The 26,168-nt window shown below is 41.1% G+C and overlaps 1 protein-coding gene across 4 annotated transcripts in view; it reads left to right on the top strand.

Moving 5' to 3' along the window:
* The first annotated feature begins 6,814 nt into the window (after positions 1-6,814).
* sona (sol narae) overlaps positions 6,815-26,168 on the top strand; it is a 77,727-nt gene continuing 58,373 nt past the window's right edge. For all 4 annotated transcript variants that reach the window (XM_066734200.1, XM_066734198.1, XM_066734202.1 and 1 more), the window contains exons 1-2: positions 6,815-7,165; positions 11,637-11,894. The gene's annotated coding sequence lies outside the window, so the exon portion shown is untranslated. The remainder of the gene's footprint in view (positions 7,166-11,636; positions 11,895-26,168) is intronic.

The raw sequence follows: 26,168 nt of genomic DNA, 5'->3' as shown, positions 1-26,168 counted from the left end.
CTTTTGGATGCAAGTATGGAATGAGGGAGTGTTGACACGGTGTTACACATACTATACAGAGGTAGATTCGCACACGAGCGTTTAACGAGCGAGTCGAGTTACGCGTCGGGTACGGATATATGGGTTCACCAAGTTAAAACAGAAATTAGGAGCGAACCGTGTCCCCTTTCTCTTGCCAAGCGAAGCGTGGTATAAAATACTTTCCCTCTCACGACTTTGCGAGACGGGGCAGCTGAGAATCGTGTGGGAGGGATGGAGAGGCACCGGCACCAGCAGCACAGCACCAGCGAGCGAGAGAGAAAAGGATGCCTGCTGCCTGCCGTCTGGTCTGGCCTGGCCACCGGGGCACTTGGAACGAGAAACCGAAAGTGACAGAACAGGCTGATGGGGAGGGGGGTACGTCGCGGGTACTCGGCTAAGCAGGATCAAGCTTGCGTTCGCCAGCGGAAAACCGGAAAATCGTATATATATATATATACACTGCCGGTCAAAAGTTTAAGACCACTTGAGAAATTTGGCTGCAAAACAGTTGCTTCTTTAAACGCGCATAGCTTGATAATGAAGAAAGATAAAAGAAAATTCGAAACACCATTGGAAAGGTGATGAAATTCTGCATACGATGGAATTAGATTCATTTCCTAGAAGCTGATAATTACAGAATTGCAATTAAATAAAAATGCTGCTAAATTAAAAAATTTTAATTTTTCGTTATGTCAATTCAACCTGCTGCAGCACTTGTAATAATTATGGTAACTATGTGAAACTTTGGTGAGATAAAGCTCAAAGTTTTAGCTTTAATTTGAGCCATCAAACGTAACGATATTCATCGTATTTCCTTATTTTCATAACGTTTTTCTGAGTAATGTCGAGAAAAATATTAGACCGAAAAACAACTGCCCAAGCATTTAAGACAATTTCAGATCGAAGAATCCGTCGGTATATTAACAACTTATTCTACTTATTCCATATTGCACTTTTATTCAATTAAAAGAAATATGATAATTGTAAAGCTTCGAATTAATAAAATAGATTTGGTTAATTATTACTCTACATTTTTTGATTTAATTTAAAATTGAATAGTGCTTTGTGTTATTTGAATAAAAGTGCAATATGGAATAAGCAGAATAAGTCGTTAATATATACCGACGGATTCTTCGATCTGAAATTGTCTTAAATGCTTGGGCAGTTGTTTTTCGGTCTAAAATTTTTCTCGACATTACTCAGAAAAACGTTATGAAAATAAGGAAATACGATGAATATCGTTACGTTTGATGGCTCAAATTAAAGCTAAAACTTTGAGCTTTATCTCACCAAAGTTTCGCATAGTTACCATAATTATTACAAGTGCTGCAGCAGGTTGAATTGACATAACGAAAAATTAAAATTTTTTAATTTAGCAGCATTTTTATTTAATTGCAATTCTGTAATTATCAGCTTGTAGGAAATGAATCTAATTCCATCGTATGCAGAATTTCATCACCTTTCCAATGGTGTTTCGAATTTTCTTTTATCTTTCTTCATTATCAAGCTATGCGCGTTTAAAGAAGCAACTGTTTTGCAGCCAAATTTCTCAAGTGGTCTTAAACTTTTGACCGGCAGTGTATATATATATATAGATATAGTCTACAGAGCCTTTTCCAAGCCAACCTGCTCAACAGCATATTCCATTTTCTTCTTCCTTTTTTTCATACGTTGACATTCTTTGTCGTGGATACTTCGATTGTTGTGTCTGCGTTGTTATTTGGTTTCGGGTTGAATCAACCGAATCGACTCTATACGTGCATTCTATTTTTTGTTTAGTTGTTTTTTTACGCGTCTATAATTTAATATTGCGCATATGTATTGTACATCGATAAAACGTTTCTTGTCTCCTTAGTTTTCATTCAAATTTTTTCCCTCAAGGTCCCCCCCCCCCCCCCTCCCCCTCTACTTTATATACCTTTCTTCCACATTCGCAATCTCGGTTCTAGGCGAATCACCTTTGCATTTTCCCTCTCTTTTCCCGAACGAATCCCAGCTCTCGGGTTGAATTCGGTCGGTCACGCGAACTTTAGACACACTTCCGGTCTGCGAGGCTGCAATTTCGTTGGCGCAATCGTTTCCTCCTCGTGGAATCGGCGCTGAATTATTCGCCGCCAGCGATGAGCAAAACTCAACGTGTACGTGGAATATCGTAATTGCGTGGATATAACGAACTTTGGGATTGCGATGATAGATAGGGGACTCTTACCGGAAGTTCCATCTTTGGCCTGTGGAAAGAGGAGGAAGCGCGCGAGCTCTCTTATTGGGACTTCGGAAGGAAGTTGGATGAAGACATTGCGCGATTTCTTCATTTCTTCTTTCGTGCATGCAGCTATACTCGTTAATCCGGAAACTGTATCGGTGTATACGGTTTCCGGTATAACCGTTCTCCATTTTGCTTCTTTCTATTCTTGGAACTTTAATCATTCATTTTTTTCTTTCGGCTCGTCGATGTGGACGCGGATCTACGGGAAATTCGGTATATGCAAACGATATAAAAAAACTCTCTTTGATTTTGGAATGAAATTCTCTTATTTCTTCATTTTTCTCAATAATTTACAGCTTCTTCGTCCGGAGCCTCTGTCCAATGTTCTCCTCGCTCTTCGACAATTAACGTTCTTTCACCGCGAATTTACAAACGATCGATCGCGAACGACTGCAATTTTCATTAAGCCCCGAATATATATACATGCTTTTTACCATCGATAACGATCGATCGATGAGAGCGCGGTTCAAAGAAACGCAAATAAATGCTCCTAATTTTTAGATATTAGCCCCTCGAATATACTGGTTGACCTTGAACGAATATCCTCCAGGCTGGAAACGTCAAAGTTCGGCTTCGTCAGGGGAATTCCGCGAATTAAGAAAGAAAATTAATTATACCTGTGCGAGCTATAATATCCGAAAAGCCGCACAATGCCAGGACTCTCGTCCATGCATGTTTCTGGTCGAGTCAGCCAAAGAACAATCAAAAATGGTGATAATCTATGCGATTCATCCTTTCAAATTTATCGCGAACTCGTTCTTTACCGCTATACAACCTGGACCAACCTACCGGTTTTTTTATCCAATTCCATGCAACGATCCTCCCTCGTCCCCCGGCGCGCCACGGTTTCATCCGTTGCACGAAAAATAAGAAATTAGAAAAAGCTGTCAACAGACACGCCGATGAATATTTCTGCGAGAAAAAGATTCGAGTTATAAAAATGTTTGAACGCGATTGCGAGAAATATTTTTTCTCGAATCGCAATTTTGCCCGACCCACTGTAAACAATAATCTTGAGATATTTTATTTTGACGTGCAAAAAATGAAGGATGACGAGTCTTAAGGACGATGAGCTTTGCACAAGCGCATGCACCGGTACGTTTCATATATATATATATATACGTCGAGTGAAACCGAACAATACTGCAATTGTCTCGCCGCGGAGACAGAAGGTACGATTCTTCGAACGAATATAATGTAATATTAAAGCGCCGTTAAACGCGACAAGTGGTACCCTCCTCTTCCGCATTTCTCCGTATCCCGCCAAACGTCACTCTGCAGCCTCGAGCCGACTATCGCGCTTCGAAGCGATCACGCCTGCGAAATAATAAATCACCGCCAAATACGAGTGGCATGGATTTCCATGCACTTTTCAATTAAAGTCTATATTCATCGAAACTTCGATCCGACCCATGAGAGTCGTGCAGCACAAATACGTATTCCAAAATGTACTGCGCATTGGTGTTTACTACGATTTTTTTTCACTCGTTGCAGTTTTATAAGAGATTTTTGGATTATTCATTGACGAGTGTGGGAATTTTTGTGAAATTATTGAAGAAAAGCGACGAGAGTGAAAGATTGGGTGATTTTTCTCGTAGCGGGTGGAAAATTTGAAGAAACTGTCACGAGATGGACGTTTCGAGAATTGAACAAAATGACGGGGAGGGGTTGGTGGTGGAGGGGGAACATGCTCCGATTTCTTTGCCATTTTTTTTTTCTATTTTTGAAACGGCTATCGCGTGACAGCTCGTCGAATTTTCCACCCGCGATGAGAAAAGTAACTCGATCTTTCGCTCTCATCGCGCGCGAGGGAATTTTCATCGCTGCTTTTCTTGAATATTTTCACCGAAATTCCCACACATTTATCAATTAATAATAATAAAATAATCTCTTAAAACACGATATATAGTAAGTGAATTAAAGTGCCGAGTGATATGAAAAAAGTTTATTTCTTTAAAAATTTAATATAATAACAAAGTGCAGTTCGAAGTGATATTAAAAACGTTTATTTCTGTAAAAGTTTCATGTAATAAAGAAATGTAAAATTTGCTAAAAATAAAAGCTTTCTATTTCCGAAGAATTCGTATTTAGATTAAAATACTAATAGTAAATAGAGTGCCAGTGGCAAACGCGTGTATTGTGTTTAGGTACGTTGTTTATTCCAGTGTTTACAGCGACCAAAGAAAAAAGTGTCAAGGACTTTCATTCCTACAAGTCTCATTGATTTTATTTTAAAGCTGAATAAAATATTAAATTAATTCAATAGAATTTTAGCGAATAACAGTGTTTGTTTTGTTTTGCGCAGTGCGCGACTTTGCACTAGGGTGAAAGTGCGCGTTCAAAATATCCCTAGCGCGTAGTGCCGTTTGAAAACTCCGCGTCGTTCGTTAATGTTAAAAAATTAATATTTCGCCAAGTGAATATTTTCAGTGTCATCATTGCCATCACTGTCACGTCATCGCATATATCTACCCATGGATATATAATTGTGGAAGATTCACCGAATGAGTAAGTACCACGAGTAAAATGAAGAAAATTGTTTTTATTAAAGTATAAATCTGCAAGATACCCAGTCCTAAGTGTTTTTATAAAATAAAATTAACATTATTTTCCAAACTGAAATTATATACATAACTGATTGAAAAATAATCTGTAAATTTCACATGTTTTAACATTCGAACGGTCATACTGAAAAAATTCGTTGAGATAAATAAGAAAATAATGACGGATTCTGAAATAGCACATTCCAAAATCATCAAAATATATGCACGAGAAAAACTTGCATGTTCAGTGCATATTTTGTATCATTTCCAATAATGCAAAAAAAAAAAAAAAGAGATGAAATCTGTGCCGTGTTGGGCCGGAACGGTTTAATGTCACTGTGCAGGTTTGCACGTATCGAAATAAACACAAAATAACGTTCGTCATTTGTTTACATTCACAGCTGAAAACCGGAAATATTTGATGTTTATTTTCTTGAAGCTAACGATAGGATTTGATGACACGACAGGTTTTCACCTTTGTTATCAACATTGTACATGTGAAATAAAACTGTTCACCAATAATATGCTGACATGCGTGTGTCTTAGATTTATGCCGCAATAGGCAAACACTCCTTATTATACATGTATATGTCAAAGTAGCGATGAATGCTAGTGAGAATTAAACAAGAAAGGGTATAAAAATGCAAATATAAATATAGTTAATCACATTTACTTCACTTTAACCAAAATTAAGCCACTCGAAGAAAATGTCGTAGAGAGAAACAAAGTATCGAGTTAGGATATCGACGCGAAGCACAGCTCGTCTATTTTCTCGAACTACGCTTTATTCTTATATTTACACATTACAGGATAGAATTGTGTGTAGAAAGATAAAAAAAAGTGTGCATGTTTACAGAAAAATTGTCCTTCAAAATCCATCAATTTTCGGTAGCCATGCACGAGGATATCGACGCGAAGCACAGCTCATCCATTTTCTCGAACTGCGCTTTATTCTTATATTTACACATTACAGGATAGAATTGTGTGTAGAAAAATAAAAAAAGTGTGCATGTTTACAGAAAAATTGTCTTTGCAAATCCATCAATTTTCATATAGCCACCGAACCTTTGGACTTTAACTGGAAATTGAGCAATTTCGGAAAGATTGTTTGACGAATTTCGTGTCACAACTCGAATTGGCTGCGCGCGATGATCCATCGGTCTCGATCGCGGCAACGTAACGTACGCAGCGCGCGCGTCCATCGATCAATTATTTCGCCATTTTGAAAGGGTATCTCTTAACGCCGAAAATTCTTATCTCGAATAACACTCGAAAGGGAAATTAATATTTATAAAGGAGTAGCGCGTGCGTCTGGCCACTTACAAAATTCCCTTGCACAACGTTGAAATAAATTCCATTCCTGCGACCGATCCAAAAACGATCGCGCGAAGTTTTTCCGATTCTTCCGATGAATTTCACCGTTGCTCCGATCGGCCAGCGTCCATCGATGCGTGTCGTTATATATACATATAAAGAATACCGATTGGAAAGAGGTAAAAGACGAGGGCGTCGCGTCGGTTCGATCGCAGCTTTCTTAATTGCGAAACGATCGCGGTGTGTCGCTCGATCGGTAAACATTGTGCGGATGAGTTTTTCCTCGAAAAATAATGTGGAATAAAAATGGAACAGGGTTTGAAGATGAAAGTTTTCAACAAAATACGGAAAATTCTTAAGGGAGGGGAGGAGTCGAAAATCGTCGTCAGGAGAGGCAACCTCCCCCCCCCCCCCCCCTCCTTTTGCAGATACAAATCCATGCAACGATCGGTATCGGAGTTACACGGCGGCGAATGAGTGGGTCGATGCCGGCGAGTCCCCAGTCCTTCGGCTCGACTCCACTCGACTCGCACTGACTGGAGTTGGCTGTTGCCACCGCCGCCGCCGCCGCCGCCGCCTGCCACCAGCCACGTTCCCCACTTCTTCTCTCTCTCTTTCCCTACCTACGAAGAGAGCAAAGACGCTCAGTATCGTCGTATTCGTCGTCCGCAGTTACACCGAGTCCGCTCGCGCATTCGCATTAATTTTCGATCCGCGCGCGCGCTCCGTGTGTCTCCTCTTCCTGCACGCGCAAGAACCACCATTGAACCCTCGCAGCATATCCCTGGATCCATCCACCGGGCCACCGGCGCGCACCACCGAGACCCTTGGAGACCCTACGATTCCTCGCGAGCGCGCATGCGCGGTAGATCGTCGGACGAATTCGCGGGAATCGCGATCGAATCGCGCGACGCCACGTTCGTTCGTTCGTCCTGCGAGAGGATTCTTCGTCGGGTGCCAGGGACCGGCGGATGATCGCTCAGAGGTGGCGCAGAGAGGATATTTCTTTTTGATTTGAAAAGTAAGCGAACCTTGCGAGGTTTCGAAGGCGAGTAACGGTGTGAATAAACGTGTATTTTGCTGATTATTCGCGCGTTTTTAATAGTACATGTATATATAGACGATGAAATGTGTGGTGCGCGTGTGTGGAGGCAGAGCCTCGAGATGGTTGAATTTGAAGAACGCATGCACGAATCAAACCTGTGTGTTGCTGTATATGTAGTAGACGCGTGTTTATATGTATATATGTATACCTGGTCGATCGAAAGCTCGAACGTGCAAGCTTATAAGCTCGATCGATGGTGCTGAGAGACTCGATTCGTCAACCTTGACATTAATCATCCGCTCTCACCTTATTAATCGTCGACTCTGCACTCGAAACGAAAACCTCATCTATATATCTACGCTCGGTTTTTTCACGTGGAAATATTTGGATTTTTAGCATTTGTCGTGTTTTGTATTTGCAGAATTTACTTGAAAAAAAAATTGGCCCTCGAGAGAATTTCTATTTAGTCGAATTTGGATCTCCGACTCGACGATCCAGAAGACTCTCGAGGTTTTCCTCTGTTTCGAATCGAAGGATCGTTGGAACGTGCTTCGTGTGTGCGAGAATCGTGCATTGACCGTTCCGATATTCCGCTCGGTGATTTTGTACGTGGCCGGTAGATATATCCGCGTTTTCACTCGACGTTCGAAAGGCGAATGTAGCCTGGAGAGCCATAGGATTTCAATGGCATCGATAAGTAATCCACGATTCTGATATCAAGCAAGAGTAAAATTCAACGAGAGTAAAATTCGTTTCAACTTTGTTCTCTCCACATTTTCCCACTGTCTATGTATATATGTATATATATATATATATATATTCACAGTTGAAACGACTCTTTCGAAAGTTTTAAATTTTAAGAAAAGCGAGACAAATATTTCCATCGGTTTTTAATCGTGAAAATACACGTCATTCGCTTTTATATCTCTCTTTGCTTTTTATTCCTCGCAGCTGATTCAGTCTCTCCATTGAAATCTCGCGAAAATTGTCCATTCGCGAATCGTTCGCTTTTTAAAAATGATCGTGCAATCTTACATCTCTTCGATCTTTCTATTTAATTTTAACGAAATTGTCATTAATTGCTGAAATGGAAAATTATTGCGCTCTCAGCTAAAAATACATTATACCAACTATCAATATTCTGTAATAATTGCAATAATTTCATTAAGATACAAAAATTCACGGAAAGGATTTATTGAATAGAATTGAATATATTATTAGAAATTGGCAATAAAGCAATATATGTATATACATACCTATAGCTAAAAAAAAAAGTATATAGAGACACGGTAAAAGTTGGTAGACGCGAAATGGGATTGATAAAGTTTAGACGAGTGGTCGGTGATCGATTTTCACAGCTGGGACATAAGTTGGAGTTAGCGAATCGGAACTCGTTGAGGATTGTGCAATTTGTTGTGCGGCTCGGAATCGGAACTGAGGAAAGGTCGGTCGGTTGCGGTACGATCGGTAGTTGGAAAGTGAGCAAATTTTGCCCGCGACTGGAGCCCCACAGCCTTTTCGACCAGCTCGAAAAACTCGCGTTGGCGCGCGCGCGCTCGAAACTCCTCTCGAGTGACGCAAGTCGATTGTTCATTCGCCACTCTTGGAGTTTTCCCTTTCGCTAACCTCGCCTCGCGCGGCACTGCCGCGACATTTCTTACCGTTCTTGTGTACCGTGCACACTCACATTACCAAAAGCCCTCATTTACATTGCACTTGCGATTCCGTTCGTTTCTAGTCGCCCTGTCTCTCCGGAAACACCTACACAACCTTGGCCCGTACCGCGTCATAGGATTTTGCACGAATCTCGTGTTAGATCGCTCTCAAAATTTCCCTATATAGCTGTGTGCATTTTTAACGCTGATAACAACAAAGTGAGAATGTATACGTGTACGAAAAATTTCCAACAAAAATTACCAAATTTACCGATAAGTAACGCTGTGGTAATATTTGCATGCACTATTACACTCTCGCTTAATTATATTAGTGTTTGAATGCACGGAGCGAATTCGCTCTGTGCATTTAACACTGATATAATAACAAAGTGAGAATGTATAACTGTATACGTGTACGAAAATTTTCAATAAAAATTACCAAATTTACCGATAAGTAACGCTGGTAATATTCACGTGCACTACTACACTCTCACTTGATTATATTAGTGTTTGAATGCACAGAGCGAATAATAAAATATTTCTCCGATATACGTGCTTGAAACAAATGTCGATATTTATTTAAAAAAACAAATTCAATGAAATTTTTCTCTGACATTAATTCGATCGCTGAGATTCTCGTTGATGTTAAAATTGTAAGAAAGATGTGGCTGCGCGTTGCAGCAATCCACCGGAGACGAGGTCCATGTTTCAAGGTCACCTTGGGAGATCAACGCCAGATCCCCGGGGGCAAAACGGTACCAGAACGGTGATCGAGCCTGCGGGCCCGCGGACCGAACGAAAATGAGCGTATTTCGAGCGACGAAATACCTGCCTGTTTATGCCTGACATTTCACTGGCCCAGGGAATTCTTGCCAGTATATATATCTATACATATATATATATAGACATTAGCCGAGGCTTTTTAAAAATGACGCGTAAAGCTGGACGATACTCGCCTTGCATAATTTCAGAGAAAACAACATCTCGGGACACCTGACATTTCTGATGGTGCTTCGAACGCATTGTCTCTGGAAGAATTCTTATTTGCAGAATTAAATTTTACAAGCACTTCCTTTGATTTTTTCCATTATCAACGATTCGTAAAGTTTCCAATGAATATTATCTATACCGGTTAAAAGGACCAGTCTGTTCTCGAGGGAATTTCTCGAAGCATTTTAATCGAGTTTTTAGCGATTTTGTCAACAAAAATATTTTCATCTCTCTTCCTCCATGGATTCCGTGTCTACGTCTACCTCTCGTGGAAGCCATTTCGATTTAAGGACTTTGCTTTTTGCAACGGTGCAAAAAATGCTTTAACGCGAAGATAAAAGTTTTAACGGGCAGTAATCCATAAAGTATTGCTGACATTTCTAATTGTATTGTTTGCAAGACAATTCGCGTGTCAAAAGTATCACGCGGATCCTCGCTCGCTCGCTCGCGCGCGCGCGCGCGCTGAATACCGATTCGAGTCTTTCTCGTTGCTGACATTTCTCTATACACAAGTTTTTCTCGGCAATAATAATTCACGATCTCGCACAACGGTAAAGGTGAACCGTCGAAACTGAGAGAACGACTTTTCTCTCTTTGTTGCATTCTGAATTTCTCGTGGTACCTTGATTGCGTTAATCGATTTGGTTAATTAGGAATTTCCTAATTAATCTTGTGGTAACACGACATATTAATTTTACAAGTATAATTAGAGGGGGGGGGGGGGGTGGGAAGGTGTGTGGAAGAGTGGTCCAATTAAATTGGGTAAAAGCAGCCTTCTCGTACAGCTTTATATATATATATATATATGTTGCAAGATAATAATCTTCTGGTATACAGAATAACGTTTTGGTGGCTCGAGGCACGAATTTAAATACAGCGGCACGTTTAAACCAGTTGTTACGCGCCGATAAAACGCATTCGTGCGCGTACCACGAGGTATAAATACGTGTCCCTTAAAATTTCCGCTTCTTCTTTTCCTCGACGATCGTCCAAATATTCAAGACAGTTTCATTCTTATATATCGAACAACCTGGTCCATCTTTATGGTTCTCGAACCTTACAACCGCCATTGCGCGCCAATTAACAAATAATATGGATAAATAGAGAAGAAAACTCTCCACACACGTCAAAATTTCACGCTATTCCAGTCTCCCATCCAAATTCGTCACGAACGATGAATCGAACGACGCAGCTTTTTATCGCTTAGACCCTCGGACAATACCAGCCAACTTTCGCGAGCCTCGCATTAATTGTCACTTTTCGCCTCGACAGCCGCTATTTTCGCCAATGAATCTCCTCGATCTTCCTGTACTACGGTTTTTTCTTTGTCGAGGCTCTGGAGAACCGAGAACCACTCGTAACTCGCACTGTGACTTTGGTCCATTTCACGGTCAACCTATATGAAATTACTCCTCCAAATGTTCATTTTAATTACTTTCTACGAATAATTACATAGTTTCTTGAAAAAAAACGATAATTAAAGTTGAGAAAATCGGTGAGATTGATCGAACGAAGAAAAAAAAGGTAGAATAGAGAAGTTTAGCAATTAACTACTCTGTATATATATATATATAAGTATATAGGAAGGAGCTGCGTCTAATTAAAGTGTCGAATGACGCAAGATCGATCATACTGTGTGCAGTCGAATGCTAATCGATTAGTCGGAGCTTTCGACTCGAACAGGGAATCGAGAATTGTTCGAACGTTGCTCGCCTTTCGAATCTTCCTGTCCCTCTTGTTCGTTCAAGTTGGTCGGTTCTTTTTTCACGGTGAAATCTAACCTCGTCCATGCGTGCACGCAGTTTCGTGAGAGTGGCCATCGACGTCGAGAGTACGCGGCCGGATCGAGAGGGCCAGCCGCCGATGACGAAGGGGACGCGTTAAAAGAGAAGATAAGAATAGAGGGGAAGAAACACCCTGGAGGAGAGAATCCCAACGACGTGTTTTCGTCATCGTTCAGGATGCCGAGGATCTCGAACGCCCTGGACATGGAGACATGAGGACCTTGGAGATAAACAAATACCTGATCGAGGCATCTTCACTTATCGACCATAAATGACGTGAGTCTCTCTGCAACTTTTTTTCCTCCTTTTCTTTTTTACGTATATATATATATATATATATGCCCCTCCTCCTTGCATTACTGCGCCTGAACACCCTTTATCGGCCATTCTGATCCTGCGATCACTGCGGTTCACCGGACCAACTTTTTTCCAGGGAGGAATTTTCCGGACTGCGTGTTCGCCGGTTGTTATATTCGCGGTTTAGACTCCACGCGGAGCTTATTATTATTATTATCGTATTCCCACCCTGTGCATCCCTTTCGCCAAAGTACTTTTATAACGCGAATTATTTGGCTTCTTTTATGCTAATGTTTTTTTTTTTATATTAAAAAATATTCTTTGTCTCTTTATGGAGGGTTCCCCCTGATTGACTTCTATTCTCTTTGACCCTGAACAATCAACAGAGCTGTAAATATCCACGAGGGATAATTCACGTCTCTAAACTGGTTTTCTCCTCGTTTCTTTCGCGTTAGATGATCTCGAAGGATTGTAAACAGACAATGTTTATTGGACAGTTTTTCCATTGGAATCGCTTTTGAAATTTACGAATCTCACCTTGACTGTGGTTAGGATGAAGAACGGGGGACGCATGGTTATACGTGGTATATTTTTCGTGTAAAGCCACGTGCGTCATGCTTGTCATATTCATAATGTTTCGAGAACGTCGTTAAGTCGTCGAATAATAACGCCTGTATCAATTTCATAAGCAAGAAATATTAATTATACCGATAAGCAGTGTGATATCGCGAAATATTTATTTTCTAAGCTGCCACCGACCCTCTTTAAGAAGGTGAGGGGCCCTTCGTTCAAGGGTCGCGATTTATCGTCGATTTTAAATTAAAAAAATACATTTTTCTTTTCTCGTAATACCTTGTCGGACATTTGACGACAACGCATGCTTTGCAAGGTCTCCTCCCCCCCCCCCCCCTCTTTCTATTACCTCGCTCTCTCACGCGTAATTAATTAGGAATTGGGCAAAGCGATCTCGAGACTTATGCAAATTTTCAAGTACAAAAGGGTCTTACCCAAACTGATGAAAAACTTTATATCCTTCTTTACGATTTCTTGAGCAATTTGTCGTGACGAATGTAGTCAAAGTTATTTTTGTATCGTTAATTAGCATTATTTTCTTTCCGCTTGTTCGAATATGCCTAATTAAAAGTAAAACGTTGATCGTTCTTTAATTATATATAGGATGAGGATCGCGCATATCGTTTCCCGAAGCTTCCGTGCACTTTTAACATAATTTCCGGTGCATCCAGTGGAAATATTTCACCAATGTCCGAGTTTTGACCGAAGAAAATAAATAATATAATTGCATCGAGTTAGCCATTCGCGAGAAGGAATTCAAAGGCTCTCGGATTCCTTGCCGGACGAGTTTGTCGGGGTCACCGTATAGTGTTTCTCTTCAAACGCGACTTATAATCGAACGAACGAGAAGTGGCCTCGAAGAAACATAAGAAAACAAAGCTACAAAATTCCCACAAACGCTAAAAAATGTTCATCCTTATTTCAAAACTCGAAACTCTCCACCCACACTATCCAATGAACGGTAATGCAGAAAATCGTTCGAAGGCTAGAAACAATACCAGCTAAATCCATCAATTTTCCCAGGGACATTAGCATTTTTTAATGGCCGCCGCGAATTTCGTATAAGGACGCCAAGCACGTTGCGAGTGTCGTTTAAAATTCGTTCAATAAGCCCCGGTAGGAATCTCGTCCCAAATTCCCTCCTCGACGCTTATTCGTGTCATCGGACGAGCGTCCCGTGCGTGGAAAACTTTGATCGTTCCCGTTTCTAATTCCTCGACTCGATAACAAAAAAAAAAAAAAAAAATAAGGTGCGCGCAGTACACACGAAAGAATCGAACAAACATTCGTGTGAAATTGTAATTGCGTGGGACGTGCACGATCGGAGAGAAATGGAGTGGACACAACGGTCCATCGGTTATAGTAGAGTGCACTTTCATTTCTCTGTTGTCTGACACAATCCACGCCCGTTACACTTTCCTCGCTTTGGAGGAGCGAGAGAGCGCGCGCGAGAGAGAGAGAGAGAGAGACGAGGCTGGTGCGCGCCGCTAGAAATGGTTAAAGGCAGCAAACTCTCGTTTTCAATATACATTGCAGAGAGACAGAGAGCTACGTAGCTGCAGAGTGCAGCTATAGTTCTGGCTCATGGCTCTCGATTCCTATCCCGACAGACACGGTGCAGCGAATGCCACTACGCGGAACCGTCTAACGAGCGAATCGCCTTTGAATCTACGAATCACTCGACTGCCGAGCCGAGTATCCAGCAGCACACCGAGTGCTGCCTCCCCGTTGAGAGTTCTCCTAGAGAATCCCATGGATTATCCAACTATATATATATATATAGATAGAGGGTACAAGCTGATAAACCTGCTAATCGAATCTCGAATGGAAATTTCGCCAACTCGCTCCAATTCGGGACGACGATTTTGAAGTACGTGTTTATTATTATTATCGTAGGCCATATATATATAGTATACAAGCGAAAAGGAGTTTTAGCAAGAGAGCATAGACGCCCGTTAAGGAGCCACATTTTCCTAGGTTATGCATGTGGAAAATTGAGCACGCGATAACTCTTCCATTCTTCGATAATAATCGATCTTTGCTATATATATATATATGTAGCGAGGTTCATTCGGCATGGCCATATTCGCAATGCTCGAATCTCAACGTGTCTCCCTAAAACGGAAAGTATCCACGTCTGTGTTTGTTCCTGCACTCGTTCTCTCCAATGACTCCTCGTTAGAATTTCGTATAAATTAGACTGATTGCACCTTTATAAGACCAATCACCGTGCATAACGATTTTACGATTTTTCCGCTCTCGATAGATTAGAAAAAGCTATTTGACGCTGGCAATATTGCTTCGGGAATTACCAACGGTTTTACGATATTTCTGCTCCCGATATATCCACCTAACAATTTTCTGCACGATAATTACCTTTGTTGAAATAATCATACAATCATAACAATATAATAATAATAATATACAGATGGTTTTACGATCTCTCCGTTCTTAATAAAGAATAAGGTTACTCAACGTTGCACATTGTTCGAGATGCAGAAAAAGATGACTTTTTCGTTTCTATGCAGGCGGAAAATTATCTGCCTCGGAGTATCTTCCGAGAAACGTGATTGCGATTGATCTCTCCAATTGGGCCTCGATCCAGCACGCTCCAGTTTTCGCCAGGACGACCTTGAGGATTATATATATATATATATATATATATATAGATGCTGTACTGCATATGCTTTGTACGAATTTTTCCTAAATATTTAACTAGCAATTTCGTGCAGTCGAAAGGCCATGGATCTCTCTCGATAATATATATATATATATATCGAGGATTTATGATTGAAATTCGTGGAAAATAACGTGGAATTAATTTTATATATACTTATACAAGTATATATAAGACTACTTCTGAACGTGTGCTCGTTAAGAAGACCGAGTACAAGGTACGTATAATACGTATGTGGACAGGCAGCTCGTTCGATTATTAAATCGCTTAGCTTCCTGCCTGGGCTTGTCTGTCCGTCTGTTTGGCTATCGTTGCGAGTCCATCGCTTCGATCGGCAATACGATTCCTTTTTGCCAAATTAACTGGCTTTGCTTATTTTATGTAACTCACCAATCGCTTCTATTCTAGTATATATATATATATATATATCCATCAGACCGGTTAAACTTTTTCAACTCCTTTTAGCTATGCCATATATAGTATATACATATATATATATATATATATATATATATATATATTAATTTGCCCGCTTTATTTAGCGCTGCCTTAATTCCTACTTCCTCCATATACACCTCATGTTTCTATTTTACAATTCGAGTGCATTACTTTTATTCAAATCTCGCGAAATATTTATATATACAGTCTGCCCGTTGTTATATCACATTCGACATTTTTCAATTTCCTCGACCATTGCACAGACTCTCGCCCGAGGTATCTTTGAACAGAGACCGAGTTATGCATAATTTTACTCGAGATTGCATCCGTCCAGTGTTGGACTGCACAGTGCACCGACGGAATTTCAAGTCGTAAGACTCTCTTTTCTTTCCTCGATTACAAAATTTGACTGCTGGATTTATCAATCGTTAATGATACGAGATGCAGAATGAAAAAAGAAATCTCTTGGTCAATTACCTTATCGGCAGGTAAGTAAATTATGAAGAGAATTATGAAGAAATCTGGTTTAAAGGCAATTTTCCCTTGTTGGTTCGTGGAAAAGAGCTCTCTCAGTGTGGTCCAGTTTGTTTTTCTCGCATTCATCGCTCTCTGCTCTTTTTCTTCCATTTAATATGAGAATTCCTACGGCGCGCGTCTGGCATTTTCAAAGTCGCATCGAGAAAGACTGCTTTCTCGCGGTTAGGAAAAGTCATCAGCCTTACGATATATTCCACGCATATACATATATATGCTGTAAGTATTCACGGCGAATAGCCGTAGCGCGCAAAGTGGAACGAGCGAGCGCGCTCGTTTGCACGCTGATCCGCTGGATTATCGGAGTTTCCCGTTAATAAAACGGAAATGCACTCTCTTGGCGCGCGTGACTGAAAAATATAAGAAAATGTCGCGCGAGAGCGCGCTTGCACGGTCTTTTATACATCCATGCACCCCGAGCACTCGATAATAATAATCGAGCCGGAAATAAACGTCTAGGAAGCTATTATGATAAATAATAATTATCATCAAAAAGATTTCAGCGTTTCTATCCAACCAACCAACCTCTTCCTGTTTTTTAGCCGTTCCCAATCGAGCGGAACGACAATCGTACACCCCACCAATAACAATTAGCATTACGCAACACTTTTTATATACTGTACATAGCATAAGTATATATAAACAAAACTGTGAAAAAATTGCGCGGGCTTGGGTAAAAGTTGGGGTTACGGCGAGAGTGTGTGCTTCGATGGATAGATTTTCCCTTTTCGCTCCGACGGGTGAATTTCATTTTTCCCACCTTTTCTCTCCCCCCCCCCCCCCCCCTCCCCACACGTTCAATCTTGTTTTCGACATTCGTCCGTACGAATTTCTCGAATTCTTAACGATCCTTTTTCTCCTGATTGTAACATGGCTATTTAATATACCGGAAAGAAATACGAAGGGAAATCAGAGCTGGAAATATTTCAATTTATATACATTGATGAAGCATTGAAAATGCACTTTTATCCCGATAGCAATCTTAAGATTTTAATGATATATCTTAATAGCGTAGCGAAATTTTACGCTACTTTCACAACGAGAAGTCTGTTCTTTTTTGTTTTTCAAAGAGTCTTTGCGTCCTTATTTAGATCAATAAATCCTGGCTCGGAGAGAACATTTTTCACCGACTCTTGGGGATCGACAATGTACGTATATAGCGTGCATATGTATAAGGAACGAGGAACGATCGAGGAATGATTATCTTGTAAAACGGCCTTAAATTCTCGTCTATCTTATCGAGCTAGAGACTATTTAAGGGCGAGATGAGAATCAATTAAGAGCATAATTAAGCTCGAGGTGCGGATACGTGGGAATTTCTCATTTTTCCTCTCTTTGCTTTTCTTTTTGTTTTCTTTTTGCTCCTATGGTTGGTGGTTATACAACCTTTAAAAAACTGCTGTAATTAAATTACGTAATCGCCCAGTCGATTGGTGATTAATTACCGAGCACGATGGGACATGCAATTGTGGAGAGAATATATCTGGCATAATTCTTGGAAGCAGGTGGCAATTGCGAGGAAATCAATGATTGGTTATAGATTGAAAGTAAATAATTGGAAATTAGTAAACGTGTACATTCAAATATTTCTCTATCGCGTTTGAGGGACACTGGCTGCAGGTGCATGTGGTGATGTTGATTTAATTATCTCGAGCTAAAACTGGGACCACTCGGTGCATGGTCACATATACAATATACATACATATACCCGCAGTGTTTTGAATAATTTCGACATTACGTTCGTTGCCCCTGACTTTTAACGCGAGTCCACTTTCAATGATCCTCGCGACTGTAAATGGCACTCGCGGAGTCGATAGTAATTACGGGCATTACGGGCCCCTTCTCCCTCACCCTTCCCTCCCCGTCCCGTCGCGAAAGGACTTTCCACGAGGCAAAGAAATGGTCGATTCACTTTTGCCACTCACAGCCAAGAACGCTCAGCTGATCCTGCATGGCTAATCGCATCGTCGTTTCCTGCAATTGCCATCAGCTGTCACACGAAACGCTCCGTTATACGATCGTTCCTTTGCGCCTATCTCCATGTATATATGTATATATAGTGTTTATACCAGCTCCCACCACTACTACTACCAGCACCAGTCTCGCCAATCCAACGATTCCCATTCGAAAGTTTAGTTTTTCCACGATATACACGTCATCCTTTTCACAATCGAGTCTTCTTTATTAATATAATCTATGTATATATATATATAAGAGCTGCTTTAAAACTCGTCCCATAAAGCACGAAATGTCTCAAAGACATTTGTTAGGTGCCTTTTAGTCAATTGGACGACTAAAAGATGTCTATAAGACAACTTTTAGACAAGTGCGCCGTATGGAGTATTATAGCATTATGCACGTACGATATATAGGTACCCTAATAGCTGCGTCGTCGTCTCGAAGAAATATCAACGAGTTTGATTCAATCTTTATTAGCTTAATTAGACACAGTTGTCTCTTTTTCATATTTATAACGGTATTATTGTGTTAGATGAATTTATACACCTATTATAGGCGTACCATAAGAAAGAGACAGCTCGTATATTGGATAGAAAAGACACGCTCCGCACTTGTATTTCGTCACTGCTCGATGTTTACGAGTGGCATAAATTATTGATATTATAAAACTGTTGCAGAGAGTTGGATTATCAATGTATTTATAAGGCCAACGATATTAATCGTACATTGACGAATTTCAATTAGGCGTTGCCAAAGTGCCTTTGTGCAATAAAATATGGTAGACGCGATAAAGTTGGAATTGCATCGTGCTGCTTGGACCTTTCTTGTCCTGCAGGGAGAGCATTGTCAGCGTTGAATGTAAATGTAGAAATTCCTGAGATATGTACCATAGCTCTCTATAGTGTATGTATATGCTATATATCTGGCGCGCTGTGATTGAGAGCCAACACTGAGATAATCGCAGCGGCACTCGGCAGATCGGGTGAAAAATGGCTCGGCTCAATTGCCGCGGCGAAAAGTCACGGGCACCGGCGCACCGGCCGTCAAGTTCTAATGTCAATTATTTGAGAAATCCTTGGGAGCTATTAGCTATTACTCCAGTCTGACGAGTAATGTGCCAGACCCCCGCGCTAAACCTTTCCCGCACTAAAACAAATTGAGATAAGAAGAAATGTCGCGGGAATCGTTGAGAAAAATCGCGAATGCCGCGCGCTGCTGCCAGAGATAAAAGTCATCGAATAGAAAGTCACTCGAATATGATAGGGGAGAGTAGTAGAGGTCGTCGGACCGATTTGCATAATTCGCCGGCCATTAGACTTCCTTGTGCGCACACGCACACACGCACCAACACCTAGATTCGTCTATGTAGCGCGAGGACATTTATCTGAGCTGCCGAAGGATCCCCTGCCATTAATAGATAACAGCTGACTGGCGAATTAGTGTCGAAACGCAGGTCTTGTCTCTCTGTCCATCGTTAGCAATTGAACAACGCTTTAACGGACACCGACACCACTCGATTTAGCCAAAAACTTTCGCAGTCTGGACTCGTGCTCGTCTAGACGATTCTCCAACGAGAGAATGACTCGGAGGACCGTTAGAAATTCCCGATTAATCGTGGCAAAAGGGTAAACGCTTAGAGAGCTCGTGCGTCTGTTAGGTTAGGAGAGTCGTCGCTCGTCGCGCGGTCGGCCATATTGGTTTTAGCCGAGGATTCTCGCCAGAGGGCGCGCGCATGCGCGGAAGAAACGTTCAACGAGATTCGGAAGACACTTGTACATACAAATTTATAACTCGATCTCGCGGTATCGTCCGAACTATACAAATTTTCCTGTCGATTTTGCGAGCTTTGACTCGAGTTTGCTTGGACGCACAGTGCGATGGGTGCAGGTAACGATCGGGGGAGAGAGTTGCTACCTTTTAAAAACGTCTCTTTCTTTGGTAGATGCTGAAGAGAGAGGGAGAGCGTGTGTGTGTGTGTGTGGCAAGTTGTAACGGTTCTTCGCGACGCTATGAAAAATACGGTAAATCTAGAGTTTACGAGCGGCCGGAGCGCCGACATTGCCTGACAACAATGAGAAAAAAAAGTACTTTCAATCGTTTAGCATTGATCTCTCTCCGGCGCGTTGTGGCTCGGCGTGGCGCGGAGTGGCGTGGCTCACGTGGAGCTCCACGTGAACGGCGAAGCTGAGAATGGCCGTTCTAAAGCCACTCGATCCATACGGATCGGACAGCGCGATTCGACATGCTGCCTATTGCAGCCTACGAGTCATTGCGATCTGTCGAAATTTTATATGCCACCACGGCTAAATAGATCCTTTTGTTTTACCGCTATTTATCCTTTTATTCTTGCCTCGATCTTAATCTCTTCAGCTTCATTTAACTCACCTTCGTCATCGGCAATCACGGACAATTGGATTTTGCATCGCTGGCAAATCCTTCGTCAAACTATATATATATATATGTACCTGTTATTGCTATCTTGCGTCAAATTTTCCTCCGTACAGCACCTCGCAACTACGAAACCTTGCGAAATTAAATTATTCGGCAGGTATCGTTCACTTTTTTTTTTATATAGCAACGATTGGACTCGAAGATTATTAGAGGCCTCGTTTGATCTTTAATTGTGATAGAATGATTTGCACAACTCGTTTGATCCGATTAAAATTACGCCAATGTTTAAATTATGACAGCTCTAATTTTAGAAAATTATTTTGCTACTTTTTACGCTACCAATCGAAAGGATATCGCGAATTGAATTTTATATCCCGAGCAAAATTCATAAATCATATAGCGTTGCAGATCGTGAAATCTGTTTTAGGTTTTTCAGTTCTATGGACAAAAAGTGTCGGTTTATTATACAATTTTGTAATCGCGCGCACACACACACACACACACATATATATACACCACTAGTAAGAGTATCAAGTTTTATGACGTATTTTCAAGAGCCTGCAAAGAGAATCCAACCCTTAAAAAGAGACAACTTCTTATCATACGCAAAGTGGTTATATCGCGAGTGTTTTTAAAATAGAAAAATGCGCAATCTCTCCGTTGAAATTGATAAGAACGACGAGTAAAAAAGGTAGAGTTGAGAATGAGCACGAAACAGCTTATAGTGACAAAAAGATCAAGCTACTCGGGGGCCGAGAAGAGACGCAAGAAGATGTTACGTAATTCCGTGACACGAGAGTCACGGCAGAGATGTACAAAGTGCTGATCGAGAGTACAAATTTCTGCGGAAAGCAGCAACGCCTATTCGTCTCTCGTAATTAAACGAAGTTGGAATCTCCGTGAGACGTGCGAGGTCAACGTTTATCCATGTTTTTTTGTTTCCAACGTTTCCCACAGTTGCAGCCTCGCGCAAACAATAATACCTATATATATATATATATAGCGTTTCGACCGCAGGTTGCTTCTTCATCATCGAATTTCTTTATCGAGCCCGCGACTCTTACGTGAATCGCGTCGTACGAAACTCTTACTCTCCAAGCGGCCGATCGACGACGACGACGACGACGACGACGACGAAATTACGTGCTTTTTTTCGGTAATATATCCCATCGAATTCAATCCAAGCTGAGACAAAGGAAGCCTCGCTCTTAAATATTCCTCGGACAAGCCGTAAAACAAACACGGAATATTTTATCTCTCGAGATTGGCACACAGCGCGAATATAGTCGCTATCGGACGAATCAGTGTTGACATATTCGATCATATTGTTGATTCGTGTCAGCGTCGCAAAAAATTTGATCGCTGCAAAAACAGCAGAAACGAGTTTTTCGAATCGAACGTGAAAATCCGAGAGCGGAGTGCGTTGAATGAAACTGTTCAATTGCATCGAATTCGGCGTTGCGTTACTTTTACGAGAGTACTGTAACGTTTTCTCGACTGTGTTATGCGTTATATATATATATATACTATACTTATTATACCGTGACGTTATTCCGCAGTCGAGTGATCCACGTACCGCTACGAACGCATTTTTCGAGTCTCTTAAAATAACGAGCATATCGCTCGACTCGTAATTGATAAATCAGAAAAGTATTTTTACAGTTTTGATTTTTTTCCTTGAAGATGAATAATACATGCATATACAGGATAATTTTTGAGATATGCCATAGAGGTATGCGAGAGTAATCGCTGGAGATTACAATTGGGTGATTGTGTGCTTTCTAAATTACAAGCGTGGCTTTGGCCGATAATCAGCATAGACAATATATCCGTAGCGCTGCAATCAAAAGCAACTGCGGCCGTGATACAAATCGAGCGGCGTTTCCTTTATTTTTGCTCCCAATAACCTCGCATAAAGTATGGCCGTGCGCGAGACCACGTAACTATATGTAATTCGAGTTCCCTTGGCCAGCAAATATCCTGCGAGGGGCGGGGGGGGGGACAATTTCTACAATCCTTCATTACACGTCTGCGATATTTGTCGTGGCCTTGTAATCTCTTCAACCATATATACGAAATGGTCCGCGAAACTCTCGATCGCTCCGATCGACGAAAAGCGCCACCTTCGAACGCTGCAAATTACACCTTGCACATACGTTCCTTTATTCCTCGACCGTCGAGAATATCGAAACGATCGAATCGCATTCTTAAAAATCTTCGTCACTCGCCAAACATTAAAATTGCGTGCAAATTTGAGAAAAAGCAGTATTTTTCGCAAAAATTAAACGAAAAAATACTATATATATTTATATACATGATCAAAAAATCTAACGAGATAAACAATGCAGGAGGGTAGAAAGAGAGCAAGGCTCGTAAGATCGACGACTCAAAAGTACGCAGCATAGTTTTGTGCGCGCCGTACTCCGCGCCGCGCGTCCAGACCAAAGACTCGAGCGTGGAGCGTGGAGCGTTGATACGGTGAAAGCTGATATTTTGTAACACCACTGCCATTCCATTCCGTTCCGTTCCATTCCATTCGACGCGATACAGCCGGCAGCCACACACAGCACACTCGAGCGCTCATCTCGTAACGAAACGCGCGAGGGAAATGGAACTGCACAGTCGCAACTGGCGAATCGCAACTCGCGGCTCTTGCCGGACTCGTGATTCGTGCTGTTAAGATTATTGTTCCTGCCACTGTTGCATTTGTTTCTGCTGCTGTTCCTGCTACCCCGCTGCGATTATTAATACGCTCGTTGTGGTCCCTCATTGCTATATATATATATATATATATGTATATATTATGCGTGTAATTGGAGTCGTCGTGATTCGCACTATTAAAATTTGTTTACAGCCATTATTGCTCAGCTTTGCTCTCGTTGCTCCTGTACCAGTGCAATTATTAATTGAAATTATGTTGGTTAGTTTCATTCTTTTTCACCGCCAATATCCCAGCACTACAGCTGCGATTCTTCCTACGCTCGTCGTCTCCCACTGCTACAATTACTTCTGCCTGTGCTGTTACACGTTCGTTAATGCTGCAGTGTGCTATCGCAATTTTGCACGCGAGAAACTCGACCGAGCCCAGCACCACCGTTAATCAAGCTCCGACTTAAAAATTTTGCTCGATATGACATATATATATATATATATATATACTTGGCTCTCAGTCTCTTCATTATTTCTATCGATTTGCATTTATTATGGACAAGCAAGCGATTCGACTTGAAAGATTTCAATTGTGCAGTATCTATATTCTCGATTTTCTACCACGCCATAAGTCAGCCAAGCATGCAAATTTCTTTCATATTTTATTAAAATGACTGCCGTTTATTGGTCTTGCGACGGTGTCAATTGTTTATTGAAAACCTGCTTGATTGTATTCTTGCTTGGGCAACTTTCGCCTTCGTCGCTGTATTACTGTATATACCTAATATAGGAAGGACTCGTTGATCCGGAAACTTATTTTCTTATATATAGCTTGGTCCGGCATTTTTCCTGGAATTTTTTCGTCAAATCTTCTCGAACGAAGAGTAACGTTTCTTTTTCTTGTCGATTCAGTCAGCTGGAACACCGATTATACTATCGTTATACGAATACGCGTATATATAGATATTCGTGTTATTTTACTGTAGAACTTTTCACTGAGAAAATAGTCACGTCTGATTTAAATACATTGTTAAAAATGGCGAACAAAATCACAGACGAGAAAAAATAATATTAACAAGGAACCGTGGAAGTATTTCGAGCGAAATAGTCATTCGAAATGAAATGCTTCAAGATTTTATCGAAACCGATAATGTATAGTAAGTGCATGGTTATTACGTGCTGTTACAGCGAAATAATGCAATTCTATATAGCGTTGTCGAAGAAAAAAGGCCGGTATACCTTTTAAGAGTAATTTTTTCAACTATAGTCATTCTCCAGGACGAAATATACATATAGTTAAAAGGTAGTATAATCGCAGCTGATGTATTCCGTAATACGAGGAATCTTGCTCATGAATAATTCACGTTTATTTCACATTCCTCCCAATGTGGAAGAAACGTGATTCTATTTTTCCTCGGGGTCGATTCGTGGCGAAAAAGAGAAATTCCGTAGGATCGGGTTTAAAGCGCTCTCTTCAGGGTCGATCGTGTTGTGTCGGTGGCTCCCGCGCCGAGTCGCCGAAGACGCGGGTGTGGCTACTGAAATATTCAGTGTCGGAAAATGCGCGTGACCTTGACACGCAGAGCGAGCCAAGGCAACCAGTGTACCTGTGGCGCGAACACAGCTTTTTATACACTCGACTCACGCAGAGCCACTTATAGTCGATGCCTGCATGTCCGTTTGTCCGGGGACCAGGTTGAATGTTGCGGACCATCAGCGATTCCACAGTACGTTTCCTACTTTGAGAAGAATTTCTTCGTGGGAAGAGAGTGGACGAGGTCTTCCGTTAGCTCCAAGTGCAAAATTCGTTCGTCGAACCAATTCTGATAAAGCGTGGAAAGTGCAAAGATTTCAATGGAACTTTTATCAAGAAAATATTTGGACTTTCAAGAGTAAACAATTGACTTGAGTTGACTGGAGAATCCCTGTTATATGAAAATTAAAAATGGCGGGAAGAAAATGATCGAGGTATAATTCTACATTTCGAGATGGATAATAATGAATGGAAAAGCGAGCGAGAGAAATTTGATAGAGAAAAAAGTCTGGATAAATCCAAGATGGCGTGGAACGAACGACCGGTACACACAATGTTCTCCGGCAAGGATACGACAATGATTGACCGACTGTTACAATCGGTTATATACGAGCTTCGAGTATAAATATAATTAATGAGCACCGCGTGAATAATGAGACTGTATATACGATTGAACCTTACGTAATTAAAAGCAACGTGTCCCACGATATATTCGTGCGATGAAAAAACAATCATCGAATAAATAACGTGGCGCAAAGCAGTCATTGGTTCTGCGACCAACGACTAATTAGACAAAGTTTCCAACGAAACTCGTAAAGCGACCTAATCGTTAGAGACGTATAGAAAAGTATGCAAAGCAACGTTTTGCATTTTATAATTAATGGTAACGGACGTTGTTATTAATGAGCGATATAAAGGGTCCATTAAAACTTGGCTTACGGATATTTAACACTGTCATTGACATCAACGCGTCGATTAATAAAAACATCCATTGCGGGCTTTAGTGGCGACGTAACCTTGATCGCTCGTGTCTTGCTGTAATTTATGGAAACGAAAGCATTCGGTGAAGCTAATTTCTGGGTAAGGGGGTGGGAGGGGGAGGGAGAGGATTAGATAGGTGAGCATGTAAGGAGCTGGGAGGAAAAGAGAGGCTGGACCCGAATGGAGGGTCTCGAACCTTGAAAATCCAGGAGCTGATGGAGCCTATATATATAGCTGTATTGTATACTCGTGCAGACTGTATATACGACTGCAGAAGCTTGGAGATGTTGGTTCAACGATCGTACATCGATCGGATTCAAGAAATTGATCGATGCTGCGTGGCTCAAATATCCTAAAGAGTATAATGGTTCCTCTGTATCCATCGAATATTAAATAAATTGATCGATGCTGCGTGGCTCAAATATCCTAAAAAGTAAAGGTTCCTTTGTGTCCATCGAATATTAAATAAATTGATCGATGCTGAGTGGCTGAAATTTCCTAAAGAGTAATGGTGCCT

This window comes from Prorops nasuta, unplaced genomic scaffold, assembly GCF_024137725.1.
Source record: "Prorops nasuta isolate Cenicafe-Biocafe unplaced genomic scaffold, Cenicafe_Pnas_1.2 PNAS00011, whole genome shotgun sequence".
NCBI classification, from domain to species: Eukaryota; Metazoa; Arthropoda; class Insecta; order Hymenoptera; family Bethylidae; genus Prorops; species Prorops nasuta.
This window is presented reverse-complemented; position numbering and strand designations above follow the sequence as displayed.